Source organism: Pinus tabuliformis, chromosome 6, assembly GCF_031772625.1.
Source record: "Pinus tabuliformis cultivar Carrire ecotype Pingquan chromosome 6, CPIR1, whole genome shotgun sequence".
NCBI classification, from domain to species: Eukaryota; Viridiplantae; Streptophyta; class Pinopsida; order Pinales; family Pinaceae; genus Pinus; species Pinus tabuliformis.
The window spans coordinates 1,710,350,744-1,710,368,591 of NC_142292.1; the positions used below are offsets into that span (position 1 = coordinate 1,710,350,744).

Here is a 17,848-nt window from a genome sequence, read left to right on the forward strand (position 1 = left end):
TAGTAGCGCTTCTTTTACTCCATTGTTTCTTCGTTGTGGTTCACTTTACAAAAACGAATTAGCGTAATCGGATGCAGACAAAGACGATCGGATATATTCCTTTAACGTTTTCCTCTTTTCGGCAATCGGATGCAGACAAAGGCGATCGGATATATTCCTTTAATGTTTTCTTCTTTTTGGCAATGATGGACACACTCTAATCGGTCTCATTTTCCTTGCTTTAATTACTTTACCATCGCTTTACCATCTGGTAGGCGTAACTTCCTTGTTTTAGAATATTGATTAATATATGTATGATTTTGGAACATTGTAAACGTTGTAAATGCTTATCCTTTAAAGCGAGAATGAGTTCAAATATTTATTTTTTTTGTTTTTCTTTTTTCTATGTATTTAAGTTTTATTTAAGTTTTTTTTTGTGATTTATAATGAATTAGGTAATATTCTTTTGTAAAAATTCAAGAAGAGAAATTTTTGACCTTGGCGTTTCGAACCAACAAGTGTCGTTGATCATCACTGCCAGAGGATTAACCACACTTGTTGGTTCAAAACGGCTAAAATTTTCTTTTTTTTACCAAAAGACTTTGCTTAGGTCAAATATCATCGTGATTTTACGAAATGGTGAAAGAGGACACATGTCAATGTGATTTTATGAAATTCTTGTTATATGGCCCTAATGTGTAGGGTCATTGTTGACTTTTTCATTCTTTAGGTTTTGTTTAGTTTTTATTTTGGCATAAATTTATTTTATTTTGGATTTATCAAAGATTGATGAGTAAAATATCTTTTTATTTTAGAGGATATTTATATTCTAATATTGTATTAATCCAAAGTTATTAAATTTAATAATATTAAAATTATAATATAGTAATATTAAATTTAATAATAATTTATTATGAATAGTAATTTTTCAATACTAATATTAGATTTAAGGATGTTTTTAACATGTGATGATAACCAAATTTTTAAATATTACAATTTCGATGTGAAAATAGTTGTTTTTGAAGATTTTCATATATCTATAGAATATGGGTTTCTTTTAAAGATTTATTTTACAAATATTTAATTAAGAAAAAAAATATATTGGAATAAGATTTTCCATTTTTTGTGTTGAATAACTTTTTTACTTTGATTTAAGAAATGATATTTGCTTCAGTAAAGAGTAAAGATATTTAAAATTTTACCTAAATTAAACTTTTAATAGTAATTTTTCAATAGTAATATTAGATTTAAAGATGCTTTTAACATGTGATGATAACAAAATTTTTAAATATTACAATTTTGATGTGAAATTAGTTGTTTTTGGAGATTTTCATATATCTATAGAATAATATTCATTTTACAAATATTTAATTAAGAAAAAAATATATTGGAGAAAGATTTTCAGTTTTTTGTGTTGAATTAACTTTTTTAGTTTGATTTAGGAAATGATATTTTCTTTAGTAAAGAGTAAAGATATTTAAAATTTTATCTAAATTAAAATTTTAATGTGGTAAACAATTTTGTTAAAGGTAAGTTTATGATCCATTCTAATTCAACCTATATGATAAAAGAACTATTAAATGCATGATATAATTGTATTCTAGTTGTTTTATCTATGATAATAAAAATTTTCAATTATTACAATTTTGATGTGGAAATATTTGTTTTTAAAGATTTTAATATATCCATAGAATATGGTTTTCCTTTAAAGATTCATTTTACAAATATTTAATTAAAAGAAATATATTTTGGAACAAGCTTTTTTTACTATTATTTATTGGAAAGACAAACATACTTACGCATCACCCTCATACAAAATTATAAAATGCACAATAACTTTGATATTGTTGATATTGTCTATTACTCCAAAAAAATTAAAACTAACCAGTTCCAAAAAAAATTAAAACTAACCAATTCCCTTATAAGAGTGGCTTCATTACCAAGTTATTTTTTTTAATCAATCATCCTTACTTTACTCAAATGTTAACACTTCTTGAGAGCTCAATTCGAAGCCTTGAGGAGACTATCTGTGATTGGACCCACATTGCTCCCAAAGGTTAAACACTTCTCCTGAGCTAAATTCAAAATCATAATTTAAACCATACCAATTAAGATTTGGCTACAAATTTTATTGTAAATTTTCATCAAAAATCCAATAAATTTTTTTAAAAATTACACCCAAAAATACTTCTACTTTAAATTCGTGCAGATTATTTTTAGTATATGCCTGGTCAAGTATCAGACACATCATCGTGCGCTATTTCCCATCTGGTTGGTGTCTCTAGGTTTTGGTGGGCTCTGATTTGAACGAGGATAATTCTAGTTTGACCGAGTGGAATCCCACCACCAGCAGTTGGATGATAAATATAGTTTGACCAAATAGAATCCCCGCGCCAGCAGTTGTAGATGGTCTCTTGAATAGTCCTCTCAGCTGTATTATATATTATCGGTGGTTTGTTTAATAGCCTTCACAGTTGGTTTATAGATCGCTTTTGAGTTAAAAGTAATCACCACCTTCTGAGAACACGTTGATTATAATTTAAATCGGCTGTAGAACTTGAATTATCTATTAGATCTTATTATTGAAGGTAGATGACCTAGCAGATTTTCCAGGTCTTCTTTCCGATAGGGTTGCCTCCATTTATTTTCCATCCAAGACATATAAAAGATTTATATGTCTTGAATCCTTTGAACCATTTATTTTTAGTACATTTTCTATTAACTTGGCTTCACTTCGTGTTCACATTCGAGTACATTTTCTACCAACTAAGCTTCAGGTCACGTTGAATGTCCTTTCTTTTATACCGTCATTAGGTTCAATGACCTGAACAATTGAACTAATTGCAATCGTAATGTTGTTCAACGTTTGGACAATTGTCCTTTTACTTTCCATTCCTTTCGGATGACTCTATCAAGGATGACTCTATTTGGTTGTGGCTGGCTCCACTTGGTTGTGGCTGCAGACACACTTGCAGATGCACTTTTAGGTGCAGTATAATTTTGATGATTAGTTAATAAGTATGTTTATTTAGGAAATGGTTTTTAAAATTTTAATTATTATTAAATAGTGTTAGAAATATTAAGAATGAGATTAATTAATATTTTATGCTAAACTAAATTTTACTCAATTTATGTTTTAAATTTTAATGTTAATTAAACTATCATTTAATTACCACCATATTAAGCAATATATCTAGGCATATATAGTGAGTCATGACTAACATTTAAACTTAAAGGTATGTGAACCATAAGAATGCAAGACATCATCAACTCATAGGAACATCATTTATTAGGTGGAAAACCCAACTAGAAAAACAGTCATTGATGTTGTTTGTGTTTTCTTCTATTATAAAGAAAATCTCTTATTACATCTTGCACTGGCGTAGACTCTTACTCCTTGCTCTAGGCTATGGCCTCCTTTTGTTTCTCTAGCTACAATAGGAAGGAGGTCACTATTGCTCGATCACATTTATTGGCCACCACCAGAAGGAAGTTACCACTCCCTTATTAAAGGCTCCAACCCTCATATCCTTTGTATACCATGATTGAGAATCTTTCACACTGGATCTACCTTGACCGAAACACAAATCAAATCATGTGTCATGTTTCTCTATTTTCATCCATTTTTTCAAACTCGACCCACATATAGAATTATGGTCATTAATCTCATTTATACAACAATTAGTAGCAAGTACAATTCTATTTTCAAAATATAACTGCATAATCAACCATCAAATTCACTTTATCAATCTTTATTTCTACTCAACATGTGCATCCAATAGAAAACTTGTCATAAATTATAGTAGCATCAAGTTTTCCGCTTTACTATCAACAAAAAACCTCTCAGTAGTAACCAAATCAGCAATTGGCAAGCCATAGTGGCATGCATCAAAAATCAATCAACTTCTATCCTCATACCATCACTACTTACTCAGTGCCTAGAACTGCATCATAACTCTATCATCAATATGTATTCATAAACCCTCATTAACATTTTAGATAAACCATACTATTTTCTCTAACAAGAGCATGTTATTGTGAAACTTCTCTTTGTTCATCAATGCAACCAAAACTATAGCAACCACATTGTTCCAATAATAGTTACCTTAATAACATAACAATACCAAACATTTTTTCCATTGTCAATGACAAACCCTAGAATGTATCAACTTAACACATTTTCTACTGCAAATGCTAGCTTATCAATCTAATAACATATGTGCAATGTACCAATAGTGACAACAAATATGGTCTCACATTAAAGTACTAAAATCAAAATGATTATGTCATATTTTTGCCTAATATATCAATGACACAACAAACTCTTGGTAGTGTCATCACAAGCATAAAATGTCAACACTATAATAATAATTCTCTAAATCTAATATATGTCTACTGCATACAAGCAACAAGAGTCCTTGCATTAAATCTTTGTCATTAATCATGCATCCATCCACTTTGTCAATAATGTGAACATTGCACTGTAATCAAGACATTGCATAACCATGCTCAATTTTTATCATCAACCTTGAATGCAATATCAAGGGACAAACGACAACAATACCCTCATCAAATTCATTGGCACATTGGCTTCAATCTTGCATACAACCTTAGAGGACAAGCAAAATCATACAAATCAGATTCATTAACCTCTTACCAGGAAAAACTTTTTCCTTGCATTCTCAAAATAAGTCAATGTAACCTATACAGTTAAAATCATTCATCCTCCATTCATTGTGATATCCAAGTGCACAATTAAAGAAAATGAATCCCTAGTGCACACATTTAGATCTATGAGTAGACCCCTGCAAAAGAATGAGCTTTGCAAAATGAAAACTTATGCCTTTACTGTGCACACACTTTTACCCTTGCAAAAAGTATACAGTCTCTACCATACTTTAGTCATAAACATAATTTTTTCTAGAAAACTTCTTTAGTCATGGATCTCTACATACATGGGATTAGTCGTTTACTACTAGCAGTTCATCAGGAACTTCTCGTTGACTTCCTATCCTATTACATCTTTGTAGCAGAAAAGGAAGGAGTTTGAATGGACTAAAGAGTGTGCAGGTAGTTTTAAGTAGTTGAAGCACTTACAAATGCTCCAATTTTGAAGATTGCAGATCCAGATAAAGAGTTCATGTTATGTATAAATGCTTGCAAGAGAAGACTTGGTGGAGTCTTGATGCAGGAAGGAAAGGTAGTATGCTATGAGTCAAGGAAGTTGAATGAGTACGAACATAACTATGTGACACATGATCTTGAGTTGGTAGCTATCATTCATGCATTGAAGATGTGGAGACAATATCTTCTTGGTAGGAGGTTCGTCTTGATGAGTGATCATAATGGGTTGAGGTACTTGTTTGATCAACCTAATTTGAATGCTAGGCAAGCTAGATGGTTGGCTACTATTAGTGAGTTTGAATTAGAGATCAAGTACATTAACTGAAAGGAGAACATGGTTGTAGATGCTTTTAGTAGAAGAGTATAGGTGAATCACATTGTAGCAGTGAGTTCTTATCGGACAAACTTGCAGGATCAGATCTTGTAGGCAGGACATCATGATGATAGGTATCAAAAGTTGAGGCATAAGTTACAACAAGGTGAAGGTGGTAGGGTTGAGGAATATCGCCTGACAACAGCTGGCTTGGCTAAATTCAGGAAAAGAATTTATGTGCCAGACAAAAATGAGCTCAAGAAGATTATCCTAAGGGAGTTTCATGTTAATTTGTATTTAGGTCACCTGGGATATCAGAAGACATTGACAATAGTTAAGAAGTTCTACCATTGCCCAAACTTGAAGAAATAGGTGGTTGAGTTTGTCGCAATATGTTTGGACTATTAGTAGGTAAATGAAGAGTGTAAGCATCCCAGTGGTTTACTACATCCGATTACAATTCTGGAGTGGAAATGGGAGGCCATTTACATGGACTTCATTACAGGTTTTTCGAGGACATCAAAGAAACATGATTCTACCATGGTTGTGGTTCACAGGTTACATAAGGTAGTGCAATTCATTGGAGTTAATTATGTGAATTAAAGTAGTGAGGTAGCTCATATTTTCATCAAGGAGATAGTGAGATTCCATGGTGTTCCTAAGAAGATTGTATATGACATAGATGCCAAGTTCACTTCCAAGTTTTGGAAAGATTTATTTGCAGGTTTGGGGATAGAGTTAGCTTTTAATACAACTTATCATCCATAGACAAATGGACAGATAGAGAGGGCCAATAGGATTCTTGAGGAGAGGTTGAGGATGTATCTCATGCATCAGCAATGGAAGTGGGTGGAGTATCTTCCACTGGTAGATTTTTCTTATAATAATGGGTATCAGGAATCCTTGAAGATGAGTTTGTTTAAGGAACTTTAGGGGTGGAGTTGCAATACTTCTATCAGCTAGAGTGATCTAGTGAACAGGGTGTTGATTAGAATGAATATGTTGGTAGAGATGGAATAAGAAATGCAGGTTATTAAAAGGAATTTGAAGGAAACACATGATAGGAAGAAGAGTTATGCAGATCATCATAGGATATTTAAGGAGTTTCAATTTGGGGAGCATGTATATTTGCACATCAAGCCTAAAAGGAGCTACCTGAGGATTGGATCATGTGCCAAACTGGAACCTCGATATTATGGACCTTTTGAGATCCTTCAGAGGATTGGACAAGTGGCCTATAGACTTGCACTGCCTCCGACACTGAAAGTACATGTTGTTTTCCATGTTTAATTACTTAAGAGGTATGTCAAAAATGTTGATCATGTGATTAATTGGTCTGTATTGTAGGCGGAACCGGAGGGAGAATTCCATCAAGAACCACAATGCATATTGCAGCAGAAAAATATCATGCTCCAGGATCGTGCAGTGGAAAAACTTTGAGCCCAACGAAGCTATATGGGAGATGGATGATTAGAGGTAGGCTATGTATCCCTCATTATTTTTTGATTGGGAAAATGAGTTTCTAGTATATGTATATGTATAGATGGATGTTGTTGTAATACCACAATGAGGTGTGTTATAAACCTCCAATAAGCGATATGTTTGTTTTGTTTATCAATATAATTTCATTATAAATACTACAATGAGCTATGTTATAAAGCTCCATGGGAAGTATGTTTTGTTTTCATTGGTTTGTTGGTCATACGTGTCATAGAGCAGTAAAGACGGTGTTCCCCAAGGGGTATGGTTTTGTAATAGCCCCTGGTTGATTTTCTATGTAAAAAAAATAAAACCAAGGTCATGGAACTTGTATTCCAAGCTAAATGTTGGGAAAATCATAGTGATGGGTATTGTTTGTGATTAATTGATGGCTATGGAAATTGGAAAAGGAATTGGTAGAGACAAAGTGGTTTGAATTGTCATTTTATTTATGAAATAAATGAAAATAGGAGAAAAGGAAGGTGAAAGGACACATATTCGCATGAGAGTAAAATTGAATAAAAATTAAGAAAATATAGGCCTCAATGATAAAAAGGATTCTGAGGATTAATCGCTAGCTTTTTGTTAATTCAATTTTGGAGCTCTCTTTCATTCTCTCATTTTCTCACACTCTTGCACACTTAGAGTATTCTTGGATCACTTTGTAATACATTGGATTTGGATAAAGAAGGAAAATGAAAGTAAGAAAGTGCAAGGGAATAATTGGATCAACAACTATAGCTAGATTGATTTTGCAGGTAATAGGTTGCATGTGTGATTTCCTTGCTAATTTATGGATGCATGGTATATGAATGTGATTTTTTGGTTATGTGTTATCATTGGAATGAATATTTTCCTGGATTCACAATGGTTTTAGCCTTGCCTTGCCATTTCCTTGATATCCACAGTGTTCTCGTTTTCCACTTGTTGTTTTCTGATTGGTGCTTAGGTTCCTTATGGATTTGGCTTGGAATAAATTCTCTGGAAGCCCTGGAACATCTTGGGTTGAGTTACTAGTCCTGGAACCTAGGTTGGGACAAAATATAGGGAACCCTTGGTGATTGAGTTACTATTCCCTGGAGCCAGGTTGTACAAGCACTCTAGATCCTTGTAAGGTTGTGGGTTGAGTTACTAGTTCCTGGAGCCCTAGATAGCTCAGGTAGAGAATGATCTGGTTAGTCTTAGTGATGTCCCACTATGAAGGTGGAATCACTGTGGTTGAGGGTTGAGGTCGTTTCACCTCTAGAAGTCTGGTTTGATTTTTTGGTTTATTCCACGAGATCCCACATTCATGCTTGGAATATGGTGCAAGTGTGATTGGCTAAAACAAAAATATGGTTCAGCTCAGTCTATGGTTAGGTGTTACGTGGAAGTCCTTGAATTGGTTGGTATTTTCACATATCAATATGAGACATTTTCTTCTTGTAATCTATGAGCGTTTGTAGTGATTATGTTGGTGATATTATGGTTGGTTTTCCATGGTTTCTATGTTGTTAATTTTTTGGTTATATGTTGGTTATATGACATGTACCATCTATGGATATTGTCATGAATTATTTAGTTATTAATTGGTTGATTAATGTATGGACAAATAAGTATTGTTACAGCTATATGGAGAGGGCATAAGGAATTCTCGGTGATTCTCAGATGAATCTCAGACTATTATGATCAGATATGCATTCATGACCTGTAGCTTACATGTTTTCCATGTGTTTAACGAAATGTCTTTTGAGTTCTAGGCAGTCTAAGTCAATCTTTTGATTCAAATTTGAATGTGTAGCTTCGTTTTCATGTCAATTATGATTCTGGGAAATCTTAAGTAGTTGTGGGAAATGTTCTAGAGGTTTCCCTGGAATTGTGGCTCAGGTCTCAGGACCGCCCCCTCTAAACTAGGAAAGTTGGGTCACAACCACATTGAGGCAGTGGTGTGCATGTAATTGGAGGCCTATAACCACACCTAAGCCTTGTCATCCATGTAGTTGGGAGTCTAGGTTAGTGAAAAAGATCCCCAGCTCAGGTTTTGGTCACCTTTGGTGGTCCTTTGTCCTCTGAGTGCCCTATGGCCCTAAGGGATGTTGTGAGCTGTTAGTTTGTTATCAGTTGTAGGCCCCACTTCCTTAACTAGAGATTGGATGTCAGGTCATGTCATAGTAACTCATTGTCTCATGTTTACCCATGCAAGTCGGCGAAATTAGGTAAATGTGGGAAGGGGAGGTTTCATTTTCATAAACCTCATAATTCTGTTTTCGCCACTAGAATGTATGCTACAGTTGAAGTATTGAATATTTACAATGACAGGTCTATCATGGGAATGCAAAACTACAAGAAATCTAGTGAAATTAACAAGAGTCATTGATGACCAATAAGCCTTGAGGAATGAAATACATTAGAATATTTTGTCAATGATTTGAAAACATATGCATTAGATTAAGTTATTAAGGATATTACCTGTACAAATATTGATATGTGATGTGGAATCTATCATGGAACACATATTTCATTAAAACTAGAAATTTTTTATCACTGGCACTTCACTAGAATTGAGTTTTTCAGTTATTTTGAAATTTTAGATCCACTATTTAATTCCAAATTTAATGAAATATGTATTATGGTGTATGAGCACAATAAAGTGATGACAAAATGATGCAAAGTCGGTTACACCAAATTCCTGAGTGTTATCTCTTGCACTGCATGAATGTAGGCATAATCGTATTGGATGACAAAGTGCTTGAAGATTCTTGAAGTATGCCTTTCCAATACTATAGCTTCTTTATTAGTAAAAGGACTATGTCATTTTGTTTGGATTATTGTCTTACATGAGATTCAAATATAATATTTTGATAAGCCTTGAATGGACCAAATAAACTAAAAATATTCAAGATACCTAAAGATCAATGTGACTTGAAAACATAAGTCCTCTTGAATATAAGAGATATCTAAATCTCTTATAAAGGTTCTTGTATAACCTTGTGGATGGATTGCATTATGTAGATCAGATTTCAAAGATTCTTGAAGTTAAAATGGTCCTTCCCAAGAAGATTAGTTATAAATTCTAAAGTAAATCTCTTGAAACTCTTGATACTTGATTATCAAAAGATGATGGAGGTTCAATTACTTGATTTGATCAAGATGACATATATGGAAAGATGTTTTGGCTACTAGTATTTCTACGATTACTGAAAGTCTAGAATGAACTCTCAATACCATATGAACTATTGAAGAATGTATAAATGAGTATTGTAAAACTAGGGATTGTAAAAACTAGATTAATATTGAAGGGTTAAGAAGTGTTTAAATAGGTAATGAGGTTTGGTATTCATAATGACATATGCAATCATGATTTTATGCATCTAATGAAGAAGAGAAAAATAAATTTATTATTGGTATTCGTGAGGTGTAGGTTTCCTACTAAAGGGAGATTTATTTTTAGGTCAAACACCCATCGAGTGCTTCTATGGCTTATCATTGAGCCTAAAAGTCAACTAAGTCATTGTCATGTATAAAAGACCCTTTTGGGCATGTTACATATTGTAAAGAAAATTTATTTGAGTCAAAAGAAAGTCAAAAGACCCTCTAAGACCTCGTCATGGTGCAAACATCAAGTTAGCCTACACGAAAGGACAAGTAGGCATAAAGATAGCAATATGTACCCCTCAAAGCCTATAAATAAGAAGGAAGTTTGATCTCCAAAAGATAGAAGCTAGAAAAAAAGATGAGAAAGGAGAAGTAGAGCAAGATTGAAGTTTTGGGCTTCTTTCTCTCTCTCTCATGTTAGGGTTTTTAGACTTATTGGGAAAGACGAAATTTTGAAGTTTCTTCGAAGCTGTGAAGCTACATCAAAGTTGTGAAGCTACATCAAAGTTGTAAAGATGCGTCGAAGATGTGAAGTTGCACTTAGGTCGAAGTTGTGAAAGGTTGATGTAACATCCCTCATGAAAAGTTCATGTAATAATGTAAATAAAGGAAAAAATAAGAACACGGTTAAGGGGCACTTATTCCAATCTGAATGTTGGGCAAATATATCCTAGTGGGCTCACTGGATGTGCATTTTGGCTGAGGAAAATTGGCAAAGGAAAAGGAATTAAAAGGCTAAGAAAAAGGCATTAGAAGGCAAAAAGGCTTTTTTGGCACATTTATTTATGAAAATAAAGGGAATTAGGAGAAAAGGTGAAAGGTCACAAGTTGCATGTGAGGAGGAAATTGAAGGAAAATAATGGAAAATGAATAAATTAGAGGCCTCATTAATAAAAAGGATTTTAAGGATCGGTTGGTGGGTTCATTCAGTGTAACCTTTTGTTAGTTCAAGTTTGGAGCTCTCTCATTATTCTCTCTCCCTCTCTGTGTTATGAAACCAGCTCACAAAAAGATAGAAAGGATAGATCAATGCCTTATAATTCAGCCTCTTCGAGGGGGCAACCTCCTTTATATTACACAAATGAACAATTCTTGGATGATCCAAATGACAAAACCTCCTTTCTATATATAGGAGTCTAAGGGGTCACAATATAACCCAAGCTAACCTAACCATAATAATATAAGGCCACATAAATAACAATAGTGGGCTTTTGGGGTGCACAATAATAACAATATGGGGACAATAGGGCCACAACAATGACAATAAGGGATACAATGACAAAATAATGGGGTAATCACTAGCAATATAGGGACCTAATACTCTGACTCTTGGTCACTTAGAGTTTTCTTGGAGAACTCTAGCTTTGGATCAAGGAAGGAAAAGCAAGAAAAAGGAAAGGAAGAAAATAAAGGATCAAGGAAAGGAAATCAGGATTCAAGAAACTTCAGCAGGATTACTTACAAGTAACCTTTTTCATGTGTGATTTCCTAGCTAGTTTGGACATGCATGGCTTTGCATGTTGGTGTATGGTTCTGTTTTTGTCGGTGGCATGTTTTTTCTGGGCTATGACAGTGGTTTTCATCCTAGCCTTGCCTTGTTACGGATGCCATGGTGTTGGGATGTTTATTTCGATTTTGAGCTTTGGTTTTCCAGATGGAACAGATAGTAGTATGTTCGTAAATCACTTCAAGAGGAGGACCATTGTGGGACACTCACACCCAATAGTGTCAATTGATTTCCATAAGCATGTTATGACCAATATGATGGTTTTGACGCAGGTATATGCCTTAGTTGTTCACCTTTTGATGCAAGGAAGCCTTGCCAAGGGATGGATCGCCCGGGATAGCGAATGCCAGGCAACTTGGAAGATTACTGACTGCATGAAAGGGGGTGGCCAGATTGCCTGAGGGACTATGTAGTAGAGAAGGGAAGGTCGAGGATATATTTTTTTGGTCATTAGCATTTCCAGATGGAATTAGATGCACATTGGGAATGCGCCTTGGAACAATGAGCCGATAACTATTCACTGAGAGGAAAAGTGGTGCAGGATTATAGCACTGGACATTTGACACAGATTTGAATTTGACAGTGGATTATAGACTTTCTCAGAAGGAGGTGAATCCATGTATGACTTTCGAGGGTGGAGGTGTGAGCCTCTAGATTCCCTTGTTGATTGATACAGCCATCGTATAGTATTATTTATTGGTTGAGAAAATGTGTCTATTATTGTAAGTATTATATCGAGCTGGTTTATAAAGCTCCACAGACATTATGGTCATTTGTTGGGTGAAGAAAATGTGTATATATGTGGTTGTTGTAAATACTGTAATGAGCTATGTTATAAAGCTCCAGTAAATAATATGTTTGTCATGTTTTAGCAGATAGTCATTGTAAATACTACAACGATCTGTGTTATAAAGCTCCATGGGTAGTAAACTTTGTTTTCAATAGCCTTGTTGGTTATAGGTGTAATTGAACACCGATGACGGTATTCCCCTAAGGGGGAGGGTTCCGTAATAGCCCTGGTTAAACATCAATGTAAAAATATATAAGACCATTGTTGATGGGACACTTATTCCAAGTCAAATAGTGGGCAAAACATCCTAGTGCGTGTTCATTCAGTTTATTATGGCTAAAGGAAATTGGAAATGGCAATGGCAAAGGCTTTGGAAGGGAAAAATGGCATTTTGGCCCATTTATTTATGTAAATAATGGAAATTAGGAGAAAAGGAAGGTGAAAGGTCACAAGTTGCATGTGAGGAGAAAAATGAAAGAAAATAATGGAAAATGAAGAAAATAGAGGCCTGATTGATAAAAAGGTTTCTGAGAATCAGTGGGTAAGCTTGGTCAATGTAAGCCTCGTTAGTTCAGTTTTGCAGATCTCTCATTATTCTCTCTCTTTCTCACTCTTGGACACTTGGATTTTTCATGGACCACTTTAGCACTCGATCAAGAAAGGAAAAGGAGGCAAGAGGAAGGAAAAAGAAAGCAAGGAAGAGCAACATCAAATAGCTACAACAAGATTCTTTGTAGGTATTTATTTGCATGTGTGATTTCCTTGCTAGATTTGGCATGCATGTGGTTCTTTTCTGTCATGGGATGGGTTTTGCCAGGTGTGATAGTGTTTTCACCCTAGCCTTGCAATTTCCAGATAGCCTTGATGAGATGGGTTCTCATACTTCAATTGAGTTGGATTGCCAGATGGATTCGAAGCTAAGTGAGGTGGATCTCCAAAATGAAAAACACATGGCCTAGTGGTCCCTAAAACAGACTATGGATCACTATAAAGACACTAGCCTAGTAACCCCTGAGCGAGATTGTGGGTTGCGGTAAAGTCAAGATTGTGTGCCTCGGTGGGCCTAGGAATCCTTGTCGGTGAATGGTGGGATATACGGTAAATCCAAGAGGTGGATTGCTCTCCATTGGGCCTGGTAGTCCCAGGATGGGATGTATGGTAAATCCTAGAGAGTGGGTCTCGGTGTAGGGCCTAGTGATCCCTGGATCAAACTGTGGATTATGGTAAAGCTTGAGAGACTAGGAAGCACTAAAATTCGTCATGGTGTAGGTGGAGAACTTTGGTAGCATCCATGCTTGTTTGGTTCTTTTTCATTGGTTATGAGTCACACATTCATGCTTGGAATATGGCACAGGGGTTATTGGCTAAAGAGAGATTTGGCTCAGTCAATCTATGGTCGAGTGGAACATGGTAGTCCCATCCTGGTTGGTTTCTACATTCATTAATGAACTCGTGGAGTTTTTAGAAAAAAATACCTTTCGTTCGGAGGTAGTGAAGAAATTAGTCACATACTTTCCTCACATCGGGCCTAAGACGAAGCATATACATAAGAGGGAGGTCAAGTATAAGGACATCTGGGAGAAATTCGCTTCAGGATTTTTTGATGGGGCCAACCAGTAGTGAAGATGTGGATGCAATGACTTTATCGTCCTAGAACTCGGAAGATACTATCATTTATGTGGGATGGTTAAGAGGGCACAAATAGCATGGCTGAAATTATCGCACTTTGGGGTGTTCTCATTTTTTACAAATGGCTAGAGCTAGAGTAATTGCATGTCCATGACAATGCTAAAAGTGTCATTGAATGGGTTAACAAGTATACACATTTCAACCCTCCTATATTATCCAGCTAGATGTGATGCATAAAGACTCTGGTAAGTACTTTTCAGAACATCTCCTTCCAACACATATACAGGGAACACAACCAAGTTATAGATCCCCTTTCAAAAAAGGGAATCAACATAGACCTAGGTAAATTCTTCTTTATGGCCAATGTTCAAAATATTTTGATGAATGTTAGAAGCATAAACTCTACCTAAAGTGTAACAAATCTGTCGAGGAACATTTTTTTTTTAATAAAGACTATTGAACTGAAGCTCAAACAAATGATGGATATAGAATAACACCTATGATGTCATATTTTGGAGATATAAAATTCTAGATAAACAGTACAATAAAAGCGCTTTTAGAATAGAATTATAACAGAAGTTACAAGAAGTGGAATAAAAAAAACACAAAATCAGAGCAATCATGTATACAATTCTATCATACCCAATGAATCTATGAGATATATGTGAGTAAATGTACTCTCTTTTTCGTTTTCAATGAGAAGAAATCGTTTTTTTCCACTCCAAAAAAACGATTTTGGTCAAGAAATTAACGGTTGAGTCGGTTTTCTAGTCGTAATACGGGTTTTTGCGATATAAATATGAAAGTTTGACATAATAAAATTTATTAGAATTACTTTCAGTTAGCGCATTTCAAAGACAGCGTCGGATAAGCAGCGTTGGTTGGTTTGATTATAGAAAACCGTAGCGTAAAACACCGCCTGTCACGCCCGTCGTAATAAAGGCGGAAGTTTCTTGTTGCGAGTGCAAGAAAGAGTGGGGCAACTTAATGGAGGAATTTTTAGGTTTACGCTCCCTGCTCATCCAGAGGAAGGATTTAATATTAATGTTCTTCGTCTATGTATTGCCAATTGCTGTTCCATTGCTGTTTTACTTCATATTTCTGTACATCAAGCGAGAATTTATATCATGCAAAACGGTGAACGACGGACCCAGACGGTATCCGGTTGTGGGCTCGCTGTTTGCATTTTGGAGGAATCGAAGCAGACAATTAGAATGGTACACCCAGATGCTCTCAGATTCCCCCACGCAGACCATCGTGGTGGAGCGACTCGGAGGCCTTCGAACAGTCGTGACGGCGAATCCCGACAATGTGGAGCACATTGTGAAGACGCGGTTCGAAAATTACCCTAAGGGAGAGCCTTTCACTGCAGTTTTGCACGATCTTCTGGGCACGGGGATCTTCAATTCCGATGGAGACGCCTGGAAGTTGCAGAGGAAAGTCGCCAGCTACGAGTTCAACACCCATTCTATCCGCAATTTCGTTCTACGAGTCGTCGAGACTGTCACGGTTCGACTCTTGAAAATTTTAGAGGAGGCAAGCGAGCGGGGTAGCTGCTTGGATTTGCAGGATATTCTGCAGCGTTTCGCATTTGATAATATATGCAAAGTTGCGTTCGGTGTGGACCCGGCTTTTCTCGATGTGGGCCTTCCAGTATCAGAGTTCTGGCAGAATTTCGATGTGGCTACTGAGCTAAGCGCTAGGAGGGCCACTGAGCCGATCTCGCTGACGTGGAAGATCAAGAGGATGCTTAACGTCGGCTCAGAGAGGCGCCTCTCCCGAACGGTGGAGGTCGTGCACCACTTCGCCATGGATGTTATTCGTCAGCGTAGACAAGAGATCGCCTGCGGCGTTCCCTGCAAACAGGACCTGCTCTCTAGATTCATCATGCTCGCCAACCTACAACCCGATTCTCCGGAACCGAACCCCTATCATTCGGAAGAATTTCTTCGAGATTCCATCATCAGTTTCGTCTTGGCTGGCAGAGACACCACCTCAGCTGCACTAACGTGGTTCTTCTGGCTCCTCTCCTCACATCCCCATGTGGAGGAAGCAATACACGATGAGATAATCCGTATCATGGCTGTCAAGCCCGAAGCCAAACGGGACGGAAATCTCTTCGTATTTTCCTACGAGGATCTGAAGAACATGTATTATCTGCATGCCTCAATTAGTGAATCGATGAGACTCTATCCGCCAGTCCTCTTCGACTCCAAGCACGCTCTCCACAATGACGTTCTGCCCGACGGTACTTTTGTGGACAAAGGTAATCGGGTGACTTACCATACGTACGCCATGGGTCGAATGGAAGCCATATGGGGCGCCGACTGTCTCCAATTCAAGCCCGAGAGGTGGGTGGATGAGGATGGTCATTTCGTTCCGCAGAGTCCCTTCAAGTACCCAGTGTTCCATGGTGGCCTGCGGGCCTGTCTGGGAAAAGAAATGGCGTTTATGCAGATGAAGTATGTTGCGGCGACTGTGATTTCCATGTTCAAATTGAGGCCCCATGATGTGGGAACTCCAGAGCTCATTCACTGCTTGACTGGGCGCATGAAGGGCGGCTTTCCCATCATGGTTGAAAAAAGGGAGGTCGGCGTTATTCCATAGTAGTAGCGCTTCTTTTACTCCATTGTTTCTTCGTTGTGGTTCACTTTACAAAAACGAATTAGCGTAATCGAAGGCAGACAAAGACGATCGCATATATTCCTTTAACATTTTCTTCTTATCGGCAATCGGATGCAGACAAAGACGATCGGATATATTCCTTTAACGTTTTCTTCTTTTGGCAATGATGGACACACTCTAGCCTATAATCGGCCTCACTTTACTTGCTTTAATTACTTTACCATCTGGTTGGCGTAACTTCCTTGTTTTAGAATATTAATTAATATATGTATGATTTTGGAACATTGTAAACGTTGTAAATGCTTGTAAATGCTTATCCTTTATAGCGTGAATGACTTCAAATATCTTTTTCTTTTTCTTTTTTCAATGAATTTAAGTTTTATTTAATGAATTAAGCAATATTTTTTTGGTAAAGTCCTGGGCGTTTCGAACCAAGTGTGGTTGATCAGGGTTAGATGATTAACCACAGCTGTTGGTTATCTTTTCTACCCAAAGACTCTGATTAGGTCAAATATCATCATGATTTTAGGTAATGGTGAAAGAAAACAAATGTCATTGTGATTTTAAGAAATGCTTGTTATATGCCCCTAATTTGTAGGGTCATGGTTGACTTTTTCATTCTTTATGTTTTGTTTAGTCTTTATTTTAGCATAAATCTATTTTAATTTCGGATTTATCAAAGATTGATGGGTGAAATATGTTTTTATTTTAAAAGATATTTATATTCTAATATTGTATTAATCCAAAGTTATTAAATTTAATAATATTAATATATATTGGAGTGAGATTTTCCATTTTTTGTGGGGAATTTAACTTTTTTACTTTGATTTAAGAAATGATATTTGCTTTAGTAAAGAGTAAAGATATTTAAAATTTTAGCTAAATTAAAATTTTAATAGTAATTTTTCAATACTAATATTAGATTTAAAGATGTTTTTAACATGTGATGATAACAAAATTTTTAAATATTACAATTTTGATAGGAAAATAGATTTTTTTGGAGATTTTCATATTAATAATTTGATGATGATGATGATGATGATGATGG

The 17,848-nt window shown here is 35.7% G+C and overlaps 1 pseudogene; it reads left to right on the forward strand.

The window, feature by feature from the left end:
* The first annotated feature begins 15,162 nt into the window (after positions 1-15,162).
* On the forward strand, positions 15,163-16,782 carry LOC149265584 (cytochrome P450 94B3 pseudogene; annotated as a pseudogene).
* The last annotated feature ends 1,066 nt before the right edge of the window (positions 16,783-17,848 follow it).